Here is a 19,317-nt window from a genome sequence, read left to right as displayed (position 1 = left end):
ATGCCCCCTCAGCCTTCTAGATCACGCTTATCATGAAGGACCCTGAATTCCTGGTGCAGACAGCCTGAAGCCTGCTTGGAGAAGGTGGGCAGCCTTTCACAGTCATTTAGGAGTTGCTGATGTGCACATTCCTAGGCCTTGAAGGTGTGGATGGGGCTTGACCATCCCTGTGAGCCCACAGGCTCCTCACTGTGCTGGATGGAGCCCGGGTTAGGATGAGAGGGGGAGTGGGTGTGCCCTATTTGTTAGCTTGAAGTAGCACATTTAACTCTCAGGCATATGGTATATGGGCTTCCATTTGTACTCTTGCCCCAGGCCCTGCCATTGTTAGGGTGGCCCTGCACAGGTTGGAGTTCTCCTAAAAGCTAAAAGTAATAATCTCAGTTTGGAGAGGAGGGACTGGTTATTCCAAGTTTTCTTGCCATGGATGTTCACCCAACATCATGGACTTAATCTATAAATTTTCCAAAAGCGTTTCATTTCTCTTATTTTTCTTACTCTGAGACTATTTTCATATATTAGCTGCTGCTGTACAATGGCCCTTGGATTGCTCCCAGACCTTCTGCTAGGGCACAAGTCATCTGAAGGAGTAGGAGAGCACATGTGAAAAGGCTGGGTCTTCGTCTAGGCCTTAAAAGAAGTGACTAGTTAGAAGGGAGGATCCCAGACACAGGTGCAAGAGTCTTCCCTTCAAATATTTGTCAGTAACAGTCAGAATGGCCCAGGCCACAGGAGTCCTCTGCTCTTTGGAGCAACAAGCTCCAAGTAAGCTTTCCATCTCTGGTTTCTTTTGTTCTGTCTTTAACACACTAGACTTTCCTCCATCTTGACAGATTTTTCTCCTGACCTTGCCAGCCCCCTAGCTACTGGTTCATTGCTTTATTTCCTTTCCCTGTCAAATATCTTACATAAGTGGTCTAGGGTCATCTGGTATCTCCCCACTGGGTCCATCCTTGGGCCCAGTAATCTGGCTTCCATCCCCACCGTGCCAGCAGCACTGCTCTCTGGAAGGTCAGCTCACCCTTTGTCCTTCCTTGACCTCCCATCATGGAAAATGTTAAGCAATTTCCTTTGGAAACTTTCTCCTTTCTTAACCTGTAGGATAACTGATATCACATTAAGGTTTGGGATTTCAAAAAGAGCCCTGTAAAGGCTAATTATTTCCTTGTAGGAATCAAGTTTGCAATTTGAATAAGTACTACCAAATGAACCACTATAGCTGCAAGGACAAAGTCTCCAGGATTTCCCTATTTAATGATAGCTTCTTATGAAAATATTTGGTCATATGCTTTTTCTGTTTATATTTCTGTTATTCTATTTATATTAAAGATACATAATTTGGAAAAATCACTTAAGTGCCCTTTCCACTGAATTTTAATTTCATCAAAAACAACTTAAGTCTTTATTTTAGGGTGACCAAATGTCCCAGTATGCATAAGACTGAGGGTTTTCCCAGCATAGGAGACATTTTATGTCTAAAACCAGGGCACTCCTATGAATCCAGTACAGTTATTTAACCTGCTTGGTCTCTATCTTGCTCTCCCTTTAACTTTCAAGAGTTTAGAAAACACAGCTTCCCAGAAATGCAGGACTTTTACTTGCTTCAGCTGCTTTAGACTTTCAAAATAGTTATGATTTATTTAATTAGTACAGGCAGAGGTCATTTAATGGTGCTTCGCTTTATTGCACTTCCCAGATACTGCATTTTTCACAAATTGAAGGTCTGTGGCAACACTGCAGTGAGCAAGTCTATTGGCACCATTTTCCCAACAGCATTTGTTCATTTCATGTCTCTGTGCCACATTTTGGTAATTCTCACATTTCAAGCTTTTTCACTATTGTCATATGTCATGGTGATCTGTGATCTTTGATGTTCCTTTTGTGATTGGGCATATGAACTGTGGCCATATAAAATGATAAACTTAATAAATGTGTGTGTTCTGACTGCTCCAATGACCAACCCCTCCCCTGTCTCCCTCCCTCTTCTCTGGCATCCCAGAAACACAATAATATTGAAATTGGGCCATTTAATAACCCTACAATGGCCTCTAAGTGTTTAAATGAAAAGAAGAGTCAATTGATGCACATGCTTCATTGTCTTATTGTGAGAAATTACCACAGCCACCCCAGCCTTCAGCAAACCACCACCCTGATCAGTCAGCAGCAATCAACAGCAAGGCAAGACCCTCCATCAGCAAAAAGATTATGACTTGCTGAAGGCTCAGATGATGGTTAGCATCTTTAAGTAATATTTTTTAATATCAAAACTACCTGTCTAACTTTGAAGGGAAATGTGGCTATTCCTTAAGCCTTCAGTGTAAATGAGCCCCGAGGGTGGGCTACAACATTTCATGAGAAAATTTTCTTAGTTGTCTCCTTGAAGTCTGGAGAACCCCAGTAGATGCTGCCTTTATCATGAAAAGAGGGAAAGGGCTTCCCACATTTCTCCTTCCTTGTAATTTTTAGATCCAGTGAATATTGCTTTAAATAAACAATAACAACAAAAATGCTCCCTCCTATCTGGTTAAAGGTAAATTAGAGAAAAAGCATGTCCATAATTTTCATCAGACCACACCCTTCTTGGTTTGGCTTTGTTGGAGGTAGAAATGGAGGAAATCAAAGGAAAAACAGAAAGAGGAAAAGGAAAGGATGTCATGATTTTAGGCTTGCCCCAAAGAAGAGGCTAGAAGTCAAGCCTTAAGAATTGCCGTAGGACAGTTTAGGAAGTGGATCTTCAAAGTTGTGTCAGCTGAGCTCTTTGATACTGGGCATGACTGAGAAATCTAAGAAATCTATTACTGAGAAATCTGAGAAATCTATTACCAGTGTTAGCAGCTAATATGTATTTAAGGTTTTCTATGTACTCAGGCACTGTGCTATGGACTTTTCATGCAGTATTTCATTTAACCATCACAACATCCTTGAACAGCAGGTCCCACTATTAGCTTCATTTTACAGATGGAGAAAAATGAAGGCAGAACTACTAACTGGCAGAATCCAGACTCAAAACAAGGCAGAGTCCAAAGCTCATGTTTAATCTCTGTGCTATTCCTTGAGGGGTTGGGCAGGGGGTGGAGGGGAATGGGTCTTGGTTCACCATCAACAGGCTGTATTTTAAGCTGCAGAGAGTGGTACCAGCTGGAGAGCAGGGCTGACACCCCGTCTTCAGTAGAAACTGAACTTGCTCTTATAAATGAAGAATGTCATATTGAGCAACTAAAAGCTCTAAACAAATAGTATCCCCAAGAACTGGGTGGAATATCTGTTATTCAACGTTACAGCAGGAAACAGAATTTCTATGCCATCTGTAGATAAGTTGTGTTTGATTTGTCTGCTTTTTGTTTTAGAGGGGAAGGATTGAATACAAATGTCCATAAAATCTATACTTCAGTTAAAGGGCATTTCAGATTTTGTCTTTTGAGAAGAGCACTAAAAAAAGAAAGAAAGAAAAAGATGGAAGGCTAAATTATCAAGCTAAGATTAGATACAAAGAATGTGATATTTTTGTTTGGGTTAAAAAAAAAAACCAAACTATACTTCACCCTCTTCCCCCAAATTTAATAAATCTGCCTTGGACTCACCGTCTGATTTGAATGCAAGCCACTTTGTATCAGCACTGGCTAAGAAGACTGAGAGTGGTCGTTTAACTACCAGCAGGGAACATAAAAAATGTATTTGAAGCACTAACTCCGCCAGAGAGCAAAGGCAAAATCATACCAATATGTCTGTTGTTTTTCCTTCCCCTTGCTCGACAAAAAAACAAATTTATCTTGGAATGGGCAGCATTAAATTTAACATTGGATCTCTTTGTGTTTCCAGGTCAAGTGGGAACACATATGCTCCCTACTGAGGAGAATAAACTGCAATGTATTTTTAGCATCTGTTGGAAGTACTTTCAGCTGAAGATATTCTGCAGGATTTAGGCAATTTCACTGAAGGCTAAAGGATTTGCAGCAATGTCACCTAGAATTCCAGAACTTGCCCTCAGGGTCTGTAAACAGCAGTATTCTGGAGCCCTCCACTCCACTCCCCCCACCATTCTCAGTCTCAATCCTGGTGTAAACATCCTCTTTATGAGAAAATGGAGGAAAATCATTCCAGTAAAAAATAAATGAAAAACATCTGTGAAGTAGTTATGACAAATGAAACTAAACTATAGCACACTTGGCACTTTGAGATGAAGCCTGTCAAGGAGCAGGGAATGGGGAGGATGGGGAGCAGAAGTTGCCCTCGCCTTCTGTGCCTAAGGTTGAAGATAAGTCATGGACAGGGAGGCACCATATGGTGCGTCTTTGTGAAAAGTGCCTATGTGTGCCTTTGTGAAAAGCAGAACAAGGCACCACCCCCAAAGACCTACGACAATCAGGTGGTTTCAGCTGCTGGTCCCTCCCTCCAAGGGTAGGGTCTGCAGTGCACAAACTGTGTGGCCCTGGCAGTGGTGTTTCAGTTACTAGTCTGAAATGTTTATCCATGAGATTTGGTGATAGTGAGACAAATTATTTAAGACCTTGCTTCTGTCTGCACAGTTTTGCAAAATATTTCCCATTTTTAAAAACAAATTTAGTTAACTTCCAGCTTTTAAATAAATGACACTGGGATATTGCCTCTTCCTTGAGAAATATTGTGTTTCTAAAATAGAAGCAAAGTCTACGGTGATAAAGTATGACATATATCATACAGCAAAGCGTAGCAACACAAATGTGAAGTCCTCCCAAAGAACTGTAATTTTGGTGATTATTATAATAAAGCCAGGTGTCTATTAAAAGACAGGGAAGCCAAAGTAATCATTTATGCTCTTCCTGATACTATATTACTCCTGTAGCAAAAAAAGAGTTTCTGTTTACTCTTCTATAGAACAGAACAATGAAACCTGACTCCTGACCTGCTCTACTTCATCCCATGAAATGGTGAAATGCCCTGGAATAATGCCTTGTGACTATAAGGGATGGTGGTACATCATAATACACATATCACAGGTGGTCATAACGTCATTATTAACCCAACACATATTTATGTAAGACTCTGCAGGGTGCCTGAATACAAGAGAATTTGAGAAGGTTTCTGTCTCTGTTGTCTTCATCAAGATGGAAAAGTAAAGCATTGTCTCTTGTTGATTAAGACAGTCTTCAAAAGCTGTGGACCTCTCATAAGTTACAAAGATATTGTCTACGTCAAAACTCTCAGAGCAGATTTGATGGAAGCCTAGAAGACTCTTCCCTTTTGTTCCTTTGCTCCCTCACTACAGTGGCTCTTCAGATGTTAAAGAATTTGAGAAAGCCTTTCCCTTCCTTTGTAAGGTGATATGATACTGTTCCATGGTCATATGGTTCCTAAATATAATTATACTAACATTTAATTTACATTCTCAAAACTAGGTGTATTAGGTTGACGTGTCAGGAATTTGGGTTTTGTTCTAGTATAGAATATTAAATGTATTGTTCTTTTGTTCTTACTTTGGCTCTTTAAAGTAAGTTTTTGTTCAAACAAGTTTAACATGATGTACAGATTAAATGACACTGTGTCCCAAAGTAAACTGAAAAAATCACTGGAGCTTTATCCTAGCAGCTTAGCTTTGTAGGGGAGGAAAAAATAATTCCCCCTCTACCTATCTGGGTTGTTAGCTGTGACCCCTGTAATAAGAGCCAGATTAACAAGAGGAAAGCACATAGAAGTTTATTCATGTGTATACTTCATGTATATATGGGAGATGCCCAGGTCAAAAACGAGCCATTCACAACAGTGACTTAGAACTCTGGTTTATATAGCATCTCCAGCTGAAGACATAGGAAAGGTGTGGAGACCAGTCTTGGTAGTAGTGCGGGATGGTGGTGGTTATGAACATTTAGATCAGTGCCTTTCCATTGATAAGGGTCTAAAGTTGTCTATGGAGATTAACCTTTGTCCTTCCGGGTAGAGAGGGGAGGAGGGACACCTTTGTAAATATATGTCCTGCTTTTAGGCAAATGGAAGACAGGGAGCTTTTCTTGTATCTGCTTCTTCTCAATTGCCTTCAGCTCAAAATAATCCTTATGCCAAAGTGGAATAATCCAGGGTGCTATATTCTGCTACCATTCAGGACTGAAAGTAGGAAAATCAGTCTTTCTGTGTGTCCAGGTGTTAAATGCGAAACCATGAGCAGCTATCTTAGACTGTCAGAGGAACTTGGGAGAAGAGGAAATCCAGTTCACCAAGAAAGAAAAAGGCAGACATGCAATGATCGCAGATATTAATAAGAGAGCATATTTCTTGGTTTTCCAACATTTTGGTTTCTTGCCTGGTATTTTTCAGTCTTAGCTACATTCCCTGCCCTAGATACTTATAATAAATCCCCTGCTTTTGCAACAGCACCCTTGAATTGGCTTCTCTTCCTTGAAACCATAACACTCTTAGCATAGAAATTGTTTTCTGAAAGTGAGTTTGCAAGTTACAGACCATCTAAGAAAATGCTTATGTCAAAGCAGATGGGGTGAGAGTGGGTAGTCCAGGAAACAAAAGAGAGGATGATAAAGCGTGTTCAGTTCTTGTAGCCTTTCAAGGAAGTACAATGAGAGTGAGAAGGAGAAAGGCTTCAGGCCAAGGTTGCCTGGCCAAAAGCAGGCAGAAAAGCAGAGTCAGAATCCAAGTATGTACCAGGATCCTTTCTGACCACAGCCAGCCATCTACAACTGCTGAAAGTCAGTCTAAAAAGCATCTAAAAAGACACGGATCAATACCACCAGATTCTATATTGCAGCTGTTTTTAAAACTAAAAGTGGTGTGTTTATTGAGAAAATGTATGATCTCGGCAATTAGAATGGGACTATCTGGGAGAGACCAGAGGGGCTGAGGACTTCAATCCTGAAACTTCAGCTTTAACTCCCCAAATCCTCTATGTGTCCCACACCCCCATTCATCCCACCAGATAAGTGTGATAAGGCCTGTTCCCACTGTAAAGCAGTACAGCTCAAATCAATTTGGGAGCATAGGTGACACTTCCTGCCACTTTTGGGAAGGAAAAAGTGGCACCATAAGCTAAAGAAAATGACAAATGGGAAATATTTTCAGTACCTACAATGGAGGATTTATATTCAAGATATATAAGGAATCCCTACAAATCAGTTTGCAAATAATGAATAACAATTTTTAAAAAGAGGCAAAGAAAACAGTTTACATTGGAAGAAATACAAATAGATAGTAAATATATTTTTAAAATAGCTTAATTTCCAAAGTAATGCAAATTAAAATAGGATACCATATTTAGCCACAAAATTGGCATAGAGTATATATATCATTATTTTTTACAGTTTTGTTGAGATAAATTTACATACATCACTGTATAAATTTAAAGTATACAGCATAATGGTTTGACTTACATATATTATGAATGATTACCACTATTAGTTAGCATCCATCATCTCATAGAGATACAATAAAAAGAAACAAAAGAAAAAATGCTTTAACACATAATATTAATAGAAGAATAAGGAAATGGGGCACTCTCAGTATTATAGCTAAGAGTGTACTGGTACAACTTTGTGTAGGGCATTTAATAATATGCAGCAAAATCCTAAAGAAATGTTCTGCTCCTGGGAATTGTCCTAAAGAAATAAACATGCCCCCAAAGATCCACATCCAAGGATATTCAAGGATCATCCAAGGAAAACACCCTGGATTTCCAACAGTAAGAGAACAGTTAAATAAATGTTGGCACACATATATGATAGAATCTATGTAGCCATTAGAAATTGTTTTCCAAGAAAATTTAGTAATTTTTAAGATACCTATGTTGTAACATTTGTTTAAAATATCAAGATATATAGTTCTTCATATAAAGCATAATCTCATGTTGCCAAACTTGTGTCTGCTCCCAGGTAAAGCCAATCTACTGGTACCAGGTTGTGGTAAAGGGAAGTGCAGATGCCAAGCAAGGAGTCCAGGAAGCTAGTGCTCAAAAGACCTGAACTCCTCAATTGGCTTTCAAGGAAAGGTTTTTAAAAACAGGGTGAGGAGAGGGGTTGTGGGGTGTGTGATCAGCTCATGGACCTTCTTCTGATTGGCTAGTGGTGAGGTAATCATGAGTCAATATCATCAACTTTCTGGTTGCAACCCATCTGGGGTCTATGTGCTTGTAGTCAACATGTAGTTAACTTCTTCCACCTGGTGGGGGTTTCAGTATCTGCAAAACAGCTCAAAGGATTTGGCTTAGAATGTTATCTATAGCCCTTGAGGAGGAACTAAGGGTCCTTGACTTTGTTTAATGGCTAAACTATTATTATTTTGTCTTGCTTGATTGTTTTCCTTTGTTTCTGCATTTTCTCACTCCTATGATTAAATTTATTCTTTGGAACTCAGGGAAGGCCTAGGAGGCTAAAGTTTTTCTGCAAGCAAGAGGCAGGCAGAGGACAAGAGGGGAGGGGCAACCAGGGAAGTCCTCACAGGGTCCTGCTCCATCACAATATCTATATGTATATTTGTGTATGTGTGTGTGTCTGTGTGTTGGAGGTGTGGGGAGGTGGTATAAAGGGACTTTCACAGGAAAAAGCCCGAGAATATCACCAAAAACATGCATCAAATTGTCAGTGGTTGTTACCTGTGCTTGCTGGAATTATAACCATTTTACTTTCTTTCTTATTTTCCAAATCTTCTATAATACATATTATCTTTATCATTAGAGTAAGTTATATTTCAAAAGAAAGTCATGCAAAAAGTACATACATTTTGCTCAAGCAATCACAAAAAGTGATTGTTATATTGTTATAGTTAACGTTACATTGCTGTATTTCAATTTGTGGTTTGTTTGAGAGCAAATATGTTCAAAAGGAAATCCCCCCTTTTCCTGGAATACCAATCTAAGTGTCCTTCCTGGCCTTAACACCACCCTTATGCAACATGTGCAGTTTCTCCACATTAGTTGCATGAGACTCATAAAGTTGAGGATTTTAAAATACATTTCAACAATGTTGAGAATACGTTGCCTAGTATTATAATACAAAACATTTCCAGGATTCTCACTTCCAGCTAAAAAAAAATTTGAATCAGTTCAAGTTCTGAAAATGCTGCCTTTGCTTAACTTTAATCCTATTAAAGAGAGTTTTCTGCCCCACCTTTTCTTTTCTTTTCTTTTCTTTTTTCTTTTTTCTTTCTTCCTTCCTTTCCTTCCTTCCTTCCTTTCTTTCTTTCTTCCTTCCTTTCCTTCCTTCCTTTCTTTCTTTCTTTCTTTCTTTCTTTCTTTCTTTCTTTCTTTCTTTCTTTCTTTCTTTCTTTCCTTCTTTTCTGCTTTCTTTCTTTCTCTCCCTTCCTTCCTTCCTTTCTTCCTTCCTACCTTCCTACCTTCCTACCTTCCTTCCTTTTTTTTGACACCAGATTTCTCTGGCCCTTTCTCTTCATGTTCTGCAGAGCTGGTCACTGGAAAAGTAGGCAACTTGCATAAAGGCATCACAGTCAAAACCAAGTAAGGAGACCAAGAGTCCCAAAGGCCAATTTAGAGTGGGAAGGAGAGTCTGGGTCAGTGACCCCATCATACACTAGATGCCTTCACCTGTCATTTGAATGGACAGCACTTAATGTCTTGTCCATGTTAATACAAGTACAGTCAGGCTTTCTGTATCCTGAGGTTCTGCATCTGAGTATTTAACCAACTGTTGATTGACAGTATTAGGGGAAAAAAATTTCAGAAAGTTCCAAAAAGCGAAACTTAAATTTGTCATGTGCAGGCAACTATTTACATAACATTTACATCGTATTAGGTGTTATAAATAATCTAGAGATGATTTAAAGTATAAGGGAGAATTGTGTATGTTACGTGCAAATACAACACCATTTTATATAAGGGACTTGAGCATCCACGGATTTTGTTATCCATGGGGGTCCTGGAAACAATCCCCTCTCCAATACGAAGGTCTGACTATATGCTACCTGAAACCCCCATATGCTAGAATTTGAGGTACTGTCAGAAGCTGGGTGGGGAGATATATTTGGGCCCATGGGGCGTCTCACATCAATTACTTGCTTAGGAATTTCATAACCAAGTCATAGTAAAAATCGCTTGTAACTAGAGTGAACTCTCTACCTTATCTCACTCTGTTTCTGTGGGTGAGTCGTTTAGCCACCATGACCCTCAATGCCATTCAGCATAGAAGGAAAGAGCTGAATTACATCAGATGCTTAATTGTGGCATCAGGTGGTTCAGGAACACATGAACTTATAAGCAAAATTATATGCATTTTTGAGAGAAAAGATCCATAGCTTTCATTGCATTCTCAAATCATGTATCCAAAGAGCTTATGGCCCCTGAGTTATGTGATCTGTAAATTTCATTCAACATTAATAGTCCATGAGTCTCCATTTATGCATATTTTGGATAGCACTTCCACCTCATTAGAAAACTTAATTTTATACCATGCTTAGTTTGCTTAGACTTCAAGTTGGTAAATACTATCATTTCCTCCAATAATAAAAATGGAATGTGAAGTGAACATTCTTTCCTCTCTCATTTACAAGGCATTTTAATAAAGAGGGGTCTGTAAATGTATATATTCACAAGAACTACAAAATGCAGAAAGCAGTAAAATGGTTGACCATCCATTAACTCTAACGCATATGTTAGAGTTCTGTTAGGTCCATTATTGAAATCAATAAGATTTCATGTCAATGATGAAAATTTTGCAATTACACAATTTGCTAGTTTAGTTGATATAATTAAAATATTGTAAATTTCTTGTACATTAAAAACAATTTTACACAGTGTTATCTCCACATGGTCCTGATGTTGACCTTAGTGTAATATTTTTAAAGATTTGGTTGGAAAGAAGTTGGGAAGTCCTAGAACTGTAATTCCAAGATCCCAACCCCATCAATATGTAATTAACTACAATGAATTTAGAATCTTCAGATTTTCATTCCCTGCTTGACATTAATAATGCAAAATATCTATTCTCATCAGAGTCTCTGACATTTATATATTCTTTCAGGAGACCACATTAGAAGTGACTTATGCAGGCTCACAGCATCTTGCTGCTCTACAAGCTGATGTGAGATGTATTGAGAAATTCTGTCCGGGAACAAACACTGGCAGTGCCTTTGCCAGGGGCACTGAATCAACATGCCAGAGCATAGTCCTCTTTCCCAACCAGCCAAGCAGGGCACACAGAGCCAGCCTCACTGGTTCAGAGCACTCTGCAATGATGTCTTACTGTGGGACAGATATTGTATCCATTAAACAAAAGAACAGCCTGGCCTCACAACTGTGGAGAACAGTTTGTTTTTATTTTTGAAATGGTTAACTTCGGATTGTTGGAGTCCCTAGAAAGGTCTTACAAAGCCTTTAAATTCTATAGTTTGATTCTTAGATTCCTCACCTCTTTGGGGTTTTGAAAAATACCACTACCACACATTCTATGTGCCCTTTTGCCCCTAAAGAATTCAGTGAATTTGTAAGTAAAGATAGAAATAAAACAGTTAAAAAGAATTATGAGACAACTGGGTAAACAAAATGTGGTCTCTACACACAATGAAATATTATTCAGCCTTAAAAAGGAAGGAAATTCTGATACATGCTACAACAGAGCTGAACCTTGAAGACATTATGCTCAGTTAAATAAACCAGGCACAAAAATACTGTACGACTCCAATTCTACAAGGTACCTAGAGTAGTCAGACTCATAGAGAGACAGAAAGTAGAAAGGTGTTTGTCATACTTCTAGGGGAAGAAGAGGGGAGAAATTGGAGGTTATCATTTAATGGGTATATGATTTCAGTTTGGGAAAATGAAAAAGTCCTGGAGATGGATGGTGGTGGTGATTACACAACAATGTGAATGTACCAGTACCACTGAAGTATACACTTAAAAAATAATTAAATTGATAAATTTTATATTATGTATATTTTACACAAATTTTAAAAATCCATTGAATTTTTTAAAATTATGAGACAATAAGAGAAACTTGAACACTGACCAGATATGCAATGATATAAAGGAAATATTGTTTAATTATTTTTAAAGACTATCTTTTGAGGTATGTAATAAAATATTTACAGATAAAATGATATGATATCTGTCATTTGGGTATAGAGGATACAGATTTGGCTAAGAGTTGATTAAATTTAAAAAGAGAGAAAGAGAAAAAAAGACCAAGGGCATGTGTTACTGTTAACCTTACATAAATGAAATCAAATATAGATTATAGATTATTTTTAACCAAAATGATTTAGCCATTATATTATTATTTATATCTTTTGGTTTGTTGAAATATTTAATTTTTTTCAAATTTTTTTCTTATGGATTACAAACATCTTAAAATGTTTTCATTTGTCAATACTATATTCTAAAACATATAAATTTCTAGAAAGCATTCACTGTGTTCTTCTGAATGATCTTTCAGCCTAATCAAAAAATATATTGACTTGTTTGAGATCATAGAGAAAATAAACTTATCCCTCTGTAGTCTTATTCCAGTGTCATTATTTTTTAGGAGTCACTTTTTACTTATTATGCAAGTTTGTTGATTAAAAAACGATGTAACATTATCATAGAATTGGACTAAACACTAACACAAACTTAATACTAATTTAATTTAGTTCCCTCTAAACTGAGAGCAAACTTAGTTACAAAATTCTCTACATTGTATACTTCTTGAGAACAAAATTTGTTTTTTTAAGCTAGAAAATAACAGGTACTAATAAATATTTGACTAAGAAAAGAATGTCTAGTTATAAGATAAATAATAAGTACTAGGGATGTAATGTACAATGTGATAAATATAATTAACACTGCTGTACATTATATACATGAAAGGTGTTAAGGAGAGTAAATTCTAAGTTCTCATCACAAGGGAAAGCAGTTTTTCTTTTTCTTTTATTGTGTATCAATATGAGATGATGGATGTTCACTAAGCATCTTGTGGTAATCACTTCATGATGTATGTAAGTCAAACATGCTGTATACCTTAAAGTTACACAGTGCTATATATCAATTATATCTCAATAAAATGAGAAGAGAAAAAGAAAGGAAGAAAGGAAGAAAGAAAGAAAGAAAAAAGAAAAGAAGAGAAAGAAAGAAAAGAAGAGAAAGAAAGAAAAGAAGAGAAGAGAAGAGAATGTTCAAGATGCTGCTTTTGGAATTCCTATGCTGATCTGTAAAACCATCATCACACACTTAGAAAAGAAGTCTAGTATTACTTTGACTGATGGTGCATGGATTGATATTAATTTAAAATAAATGTCTTCCTTAAATATAAGACACAACACTATAAAACTCCTAGAAGAGAACATAGGCAAAACATTCTCTGACATAAATTGTAGCAATGTTTTCTTAGGTCAGTCTCCCAAGGCAATAGAAATAAAAGCAAAAATAAGTGGGAACTAATCAAACTTATGTAAGCTTTTGAACAGCAAAGGAAATCATAAACAAAACAAAAAGACAACCTACGGACTGGGAGTAAAATTTGTGAATGATACTACCAACAAGGGTTTAATTTCCAAAATATATAAACATCTCATACAACTCAATAACAAAAAACAAACAACTCAATCAAAAAGTGGGCAGAAGACCTAAATAGACATTTCTCCAAAGAAGACATACAGATGGCCAATAGGCACATGAAAAGATGCTCAACACTGCTAATTATCAGAGAAATGCAAATCAAACTACAATGAGGTATTACCTTGGATTGGTCAGATGGTCATTATTAAAAAGTGTACAAATAACAAATGGTGGAGTGAGTGGAGAAAAGGGAACCCTCCAGCACTGTTGGTGGGAATGTAAATTGGTGCAACCACTATGGAAAACAGTATGGAGGTTCCTTAGAAAACTAAAAATAGACTTACCAAATGATCCAGCAATCCCACTCCTGGGCATATAGCTGGATAAAACTCTAATTTGAAAAGACACATGCATCCCAATGTTCATAGCAGCACTGTTTACAATATCTAAGACATGGAAGCAACCTAAATGTCCATCAATGGATCCTTGGATAAAGAAGTTGGGGTATACACACACACAAGAATACTACTCAGCCATAAAAAAAAGAATGAAATAAGGCAATTTGCAGCAACATTGATGGACCTAGAGATTATTATACTAAGTGAAGTAAGTCAGACAAAGGCAAATACCATATGATATCACTTATAGATGGAATCTAAAATATGATACAAATGAACTTATTTACAAAACAGAAACAGACTCATAGACAATAAAAAACAAACTTACTGTTACCAAAGGAGAAAGGGGGGAAAGATAAATTAGGAGTTTAGGATTAGCAGATAAAAACTACTATATATAAAATAGATAAAGAACAACATCCTACTGTTTAGCACAGGGAACTATATTTAATATCTTGTAATAAACTGTAATGGAAAAGAATATGAAAAAGAATATACATGTATAACTGAATCAATTTGCTGTACATCTGAAACTAACACAACATTGTAAATCAACTATATCTGAATTAAAAATAATAAAATAAAATAAAACAAATGTCCTCCATCCCAGTTGTGATGGTCTTTGTATTATTCTTGAAGATCTGGAGCACTGTCCACTTATGAATCCCTCTATTTGGAAATCTCTCTCCTAAGATGTTTACATGAAATTCCTTCCCTTACTTTTTCTTGTAAACTTCTCTAGAGACCTTCTCTAACCACCTCAGCTAACCTGGATCCACATTCCCACCCTGTTTAGCTAACTCTTTACTCATAATCTCCTACCCCCTCATCGAGCACTTATCATTACATGGATAGGTTTGGTTGTTTTGTTATCTGTTTCCCACAGAGGACTATAACTACATGAGGACAGGGGATTTTTTCTTTCACCACTGAATAACCTAAGCCTTGGCACATGGTGGGTCACAACTGAATATTTGTTGAATCAATGAATGGACAAAGAGTTGAAAAGGCACACATGGTTAAAGAGACTCTAACTTCCAGCTTGAACAATGAGCTTCAGTCATATCTTCAGCAACTTCCATGGGAACTCTCATGGAATTTAATTACATATGTTTTTCATCTTCAAAGTACATTATACATAATTCTTTTAATACCTCCATGAAACAGATGCTAATACTCCATTTTATAGATGGGGAAATGAAAGCACAGAAAAACTAAATCCTAAAAGATCAATGAGTGAGTCAATGTCATAGCTAGGTTTAGAGAAGAATTTTGGATATTTAATCTTGAGCAACTGACTCCTCAAAGTCAATTATCTATATCTTGTGCTTGTTACAACTCATTTAAAAGCATTTACTATTCCTGAACTTGAAATTGGTTTGTTGTGACAGCAGGTGACTCAGTTACTGTAAATCTCTTTCAAGATCTTGTTCTTAATCTGTAGCCAGTAATTCCAACAAAGCAAGTTGCTGTCTTAGCAGAAATATAAGGTCTGTAAGTAATTACCAATTAGTTTCATTATGCCTGGCCCTCATCTAATTTTAAAATGCTTCCACCACCCCAAATCTATTGCAAACATGGTGGGGGAAAACCCATATGCAGTGTCTATAAAAGATTTTCTCAAAGTCTCATTTTACTTTTGATTCTTTGATCATTATTAGATGATAGGACCCCCAAATTTCATTTGCCAGAAGGATCACATGATCTCATTTTTCATCAGGAAGTCCCTTTTTTTTTTATAGGGACAGTGGTTCTCAAATCTGGCTGCCTTTTAGAGTCATCTGGAAAATTTACAAATATTGATATCTGGATTCCACCCCCAGAGATACTGTTCTTTGATCTGAGGTGTGGCCTGGGCTTTGTGATTTCTTATAAAAGCTTCTGCAGTGCAGCCAAGATGGGGACCTTTGCAGAAGAGCCTCAGCTCATGGATCTCCTGACATGACCCAAGAATGGACTCCAGGAAGGAGGCAAAGCCAGAGGACTGTGATATTATGGTTTCTAGATTTCTCTGTAATTTTATGTATTTTAAATTATTACAATATCATTAATATTTTACAGTATTCTTCATCCTGGGGTTATTTCTTAGAAGGATCTAGTTTTATGTATCTAAGATTTAAGTTACATTGAGTTAAAATGAAACAGATGTCAAGGTGACAACAACAGGGATAAAGTGTATGAAACACTCCTTAAAATTGTGAAAAGCTATAAAAATGTGAGACACAACTAGTATTAATTAAAATTTTGACATGCTACATGAGCCATATAAGACCAAAGTGGTCATTTCTATAATACAGATTGCCACCAAAATAACTTAGTAATAAACAGAATTCACTCAAAACATGTCTACTTCTATTCTGGACACGTTGTACCTGCATCATCAATCACTCTCACTTGAAGAAAAATGAATTTAGTTTTTCATGCCTGAAAGTTTTCCCCATTCCGATAGCTATAGCTTAAAGTAAAACAATCCTTCTGTAACAACACCAGTCATTACATTTACCAACGCAGACCCTCCGTCACAAAAGTATTATGAAGAGTCACACCCATTTGTTTTCTATTAACTTCTCACACTCGGTACTTACTTGGTTTGCTTGACTGCTTAACTGTGAATGGTAATATAAAAAAGGCAATAGAGAAAAATAGACACAAATGAGGAAAGAATCACTGAAAAAGTAATGCTCTGTAAAAAATCAGCAAGGAAACACATATGAGCTTAGTTCTCTAAGAGCTAGGACAAGAAACCCTGTCTCTATCCTTGGCATCTTGTTGGATGCTTCCAGAACCCTGTGCTCCTGAGTCCCTCTCTCCCTTCACTGGCCGTGGGTCTGGGTTTCTTGTCACTTGATCACTTAAGCTCTTTGAAATAGTTTTCCCCTACTTTGCTCCAGGCTGCTGGGCTTGCATTTGGTGTAGGTTCTCTGAAGCAATGAGGCTGGTGTCATCATTCAGCACTCCTATTTAAACACTCCCTTAATTCCTCCTGTTTAGTCTGGCTCATTGGGTGTCACCCATAAAAACAGTTTGACTTTTGTAATCACCATTAGAGCAGGGTGGTGTGACTAATCAGTCAGTTCACTGCAACTGTTATCTTCTGCGAAGTGAGTCAGTTTCAACATAAGCTTTGTGCTCATATGTCACTCCCTACTCTCTGGTGTTCAAGTCTATATTTGTTCCAGAGTCTAGATGCTTTATTAAAAAAAAAGGCTTTTTTTTTTTTTTAATAAAAACATCTTCTATACTCCCTCTCAGGAGAACCAACTCCACAGGAATTTGGAGAAATTCCCTTAATGCTAGCTCACTATCCAGAATTCCCAGTGCAGGGAAGACATTTGTTCCATCAGTTTGGGGAATTATACCAATAAAACAACTAGTTCACATACGGAATGTTTACAAGGTGCCAAGTACTTTTCATATATCATTATTTTAAAAATACACAGTTTATTTTAGAGCAGTTTTAGATTTATGGAAAAAATTGCAAAGAGTGCAGAGAGTTCCCATTATATCCCACACCCAGTCTTCCCTATTATTATTAACATCTTATATTAGTATGATACCTTCGTTACAATAATGTAATGATACATGATCTTTACAATATTGATACATTATTATTAACTAACATCCATATTTTTTCCATATTTCCTTAGTTTTTACCTAATGTCTTTTGTCTGTTTCAAGATCCCATCCCAGATAAAACATTCCATTGCATCATCATATCTTCCTAGGATTGTGTTGACTGTGACAGATTCTCAGCCTTTCTTTTGGATGAAGTTGACAGTTTTGAGGAATACTGGTCAGGTATTTTGAAGAATATCCCTCAATTGAGATTTATCTAAATTTTTTCTCACTAGGCTGGGGTTAAGTGTTCTCGAGAGGAAGACCACAGAAGCAGAAGGCCATTTTCATCAGATCGTGTTAAGGGCATATACTATCAACATGAGTTGTCATTGTTGATGTTAACCTTGATCACCTGGCTGAGGTAATATTTGTCGGGTTTCCCTACTGTAAATTTACAGTCAATTTGCCCTCTTTTTCCCCTTTTCCATTCTATACTCTTCAAAAGGAAATCACTATGCACAGCTCACACTTAAGGAGTAGGGAGTTATGCTCCACCCCTTTGAGGGGAGACTACATAAACTATTTAAAATTTTTATTTATTGAGTCATCTTATCAGTATGATCCTAAGAATTTTTTTATACTTTGGGTCATAATCCAATACTTCTTCATCTTCTTGCTCAACTGTTTTCAGCTTTGGCCACTGGGAGCTCTTTCAGTTAGCTCCTTGTCCCTTTGACATAATACTTCGTTATGGATTCTTTTTAGCACTTCTTTAATTTCTAACTCTACAAGGTGCTGCAGGCTCATCTTGTATATTTTCCATCCTAGTCCTAGAATTAACCATTTCTTGAGGAGCCCCAGTTCCTTTATTGGAGCGTGGTATTAGAAACCAAGATCTGGGTGATGAACATGCTCAACATTACTGGAGCGTTCTTGGCTTCTCTGCTGAAAGAGGAACTGTATGTACACCTACTAACCCATGTACATAAGTATTTCAACATATAACCATTTGTATCTATATTAATCTAAATATTAATTCACACAGATATCTCCAACTCAAATCTGTTACCACATGGATCATTATAGCCAATTTCCCTTGCTTCAACAGTGAACAAAACAGTTCCCATCATCCATATCCATTTACTTAATTTTTCAATTCCAGTACACATGTATAGAAGTTTCAGAATTGTTGTTAACCTGTACCCCTGTGGGAGGCAACTTTATCAACTAGAGTGGTATTCCATAGAGTCTGGAAAACATTATTCGAGATGGTGGTATTATTATTATTATTATTATTATTATTATTATTATTATTATTATTATTATTATTATTATCATCATCATCATCATCATCATCATCATCATCATCATCATCATCATCATCATCAAAACATTATTCTGAGCCTGGTATCATTCAACAATCTTTACCGAGGAAGAAGGGTAAAATCAATAAGGAAAGACAATTAATGGTCTCCATCACAGAACCCACTGGAGTGGCAGGTCAGGGAAGAGAAAAACAGAGTGGCTTTATTTTCAGTTTTAACTGAGTTTCTATGAAAAGGGTAGTTGTTTTCTTCTTAGACTGCAAACTTTTGACACAATGTTCATTTCCTCCCTTTGCCACTGAACCAGCTCCACCTTCTTTCAGCCTCTACAGCCATCAGCAACAGAAAGGGAGCAACTTGATTGAGTACATGATGAACTGTGAGGTCAAAGGGCACAACTGGATAATGAGGCAGCAAGGGATAGATAAATGGACTTATCAGCTAATTGTTGGGCAGCTGAAGGTAGCAGAGACTGCAAATAGGTACTAATAGATCCAAAATATTAATACAGCAAGGGCAAAAATGTGGGTGGTGGAATGGGATGTTACTGTGGACCATCAATGAGGCCCTATCCACA

The sequence above is a fragment of the Camelus ferus genome, chromosome 26, assembly GCF_009834535.1.
Source record: "Camelus ferus isolate YT-003-E chromosome 26, BCGSAC_Cfer_1.0, whole genome shotgun sequence".
NCBI classification, from domain to species: Eukaryota; Metazoa; Chordata; class Mammalia; order Artiodactyla; family Camelidae; genus Camelus; species Camelus ferus.
The sequence above is the reverse complement of the archived record's forward strand: the minus strand, read 5'-3'. Positions refer to the sequence as shown.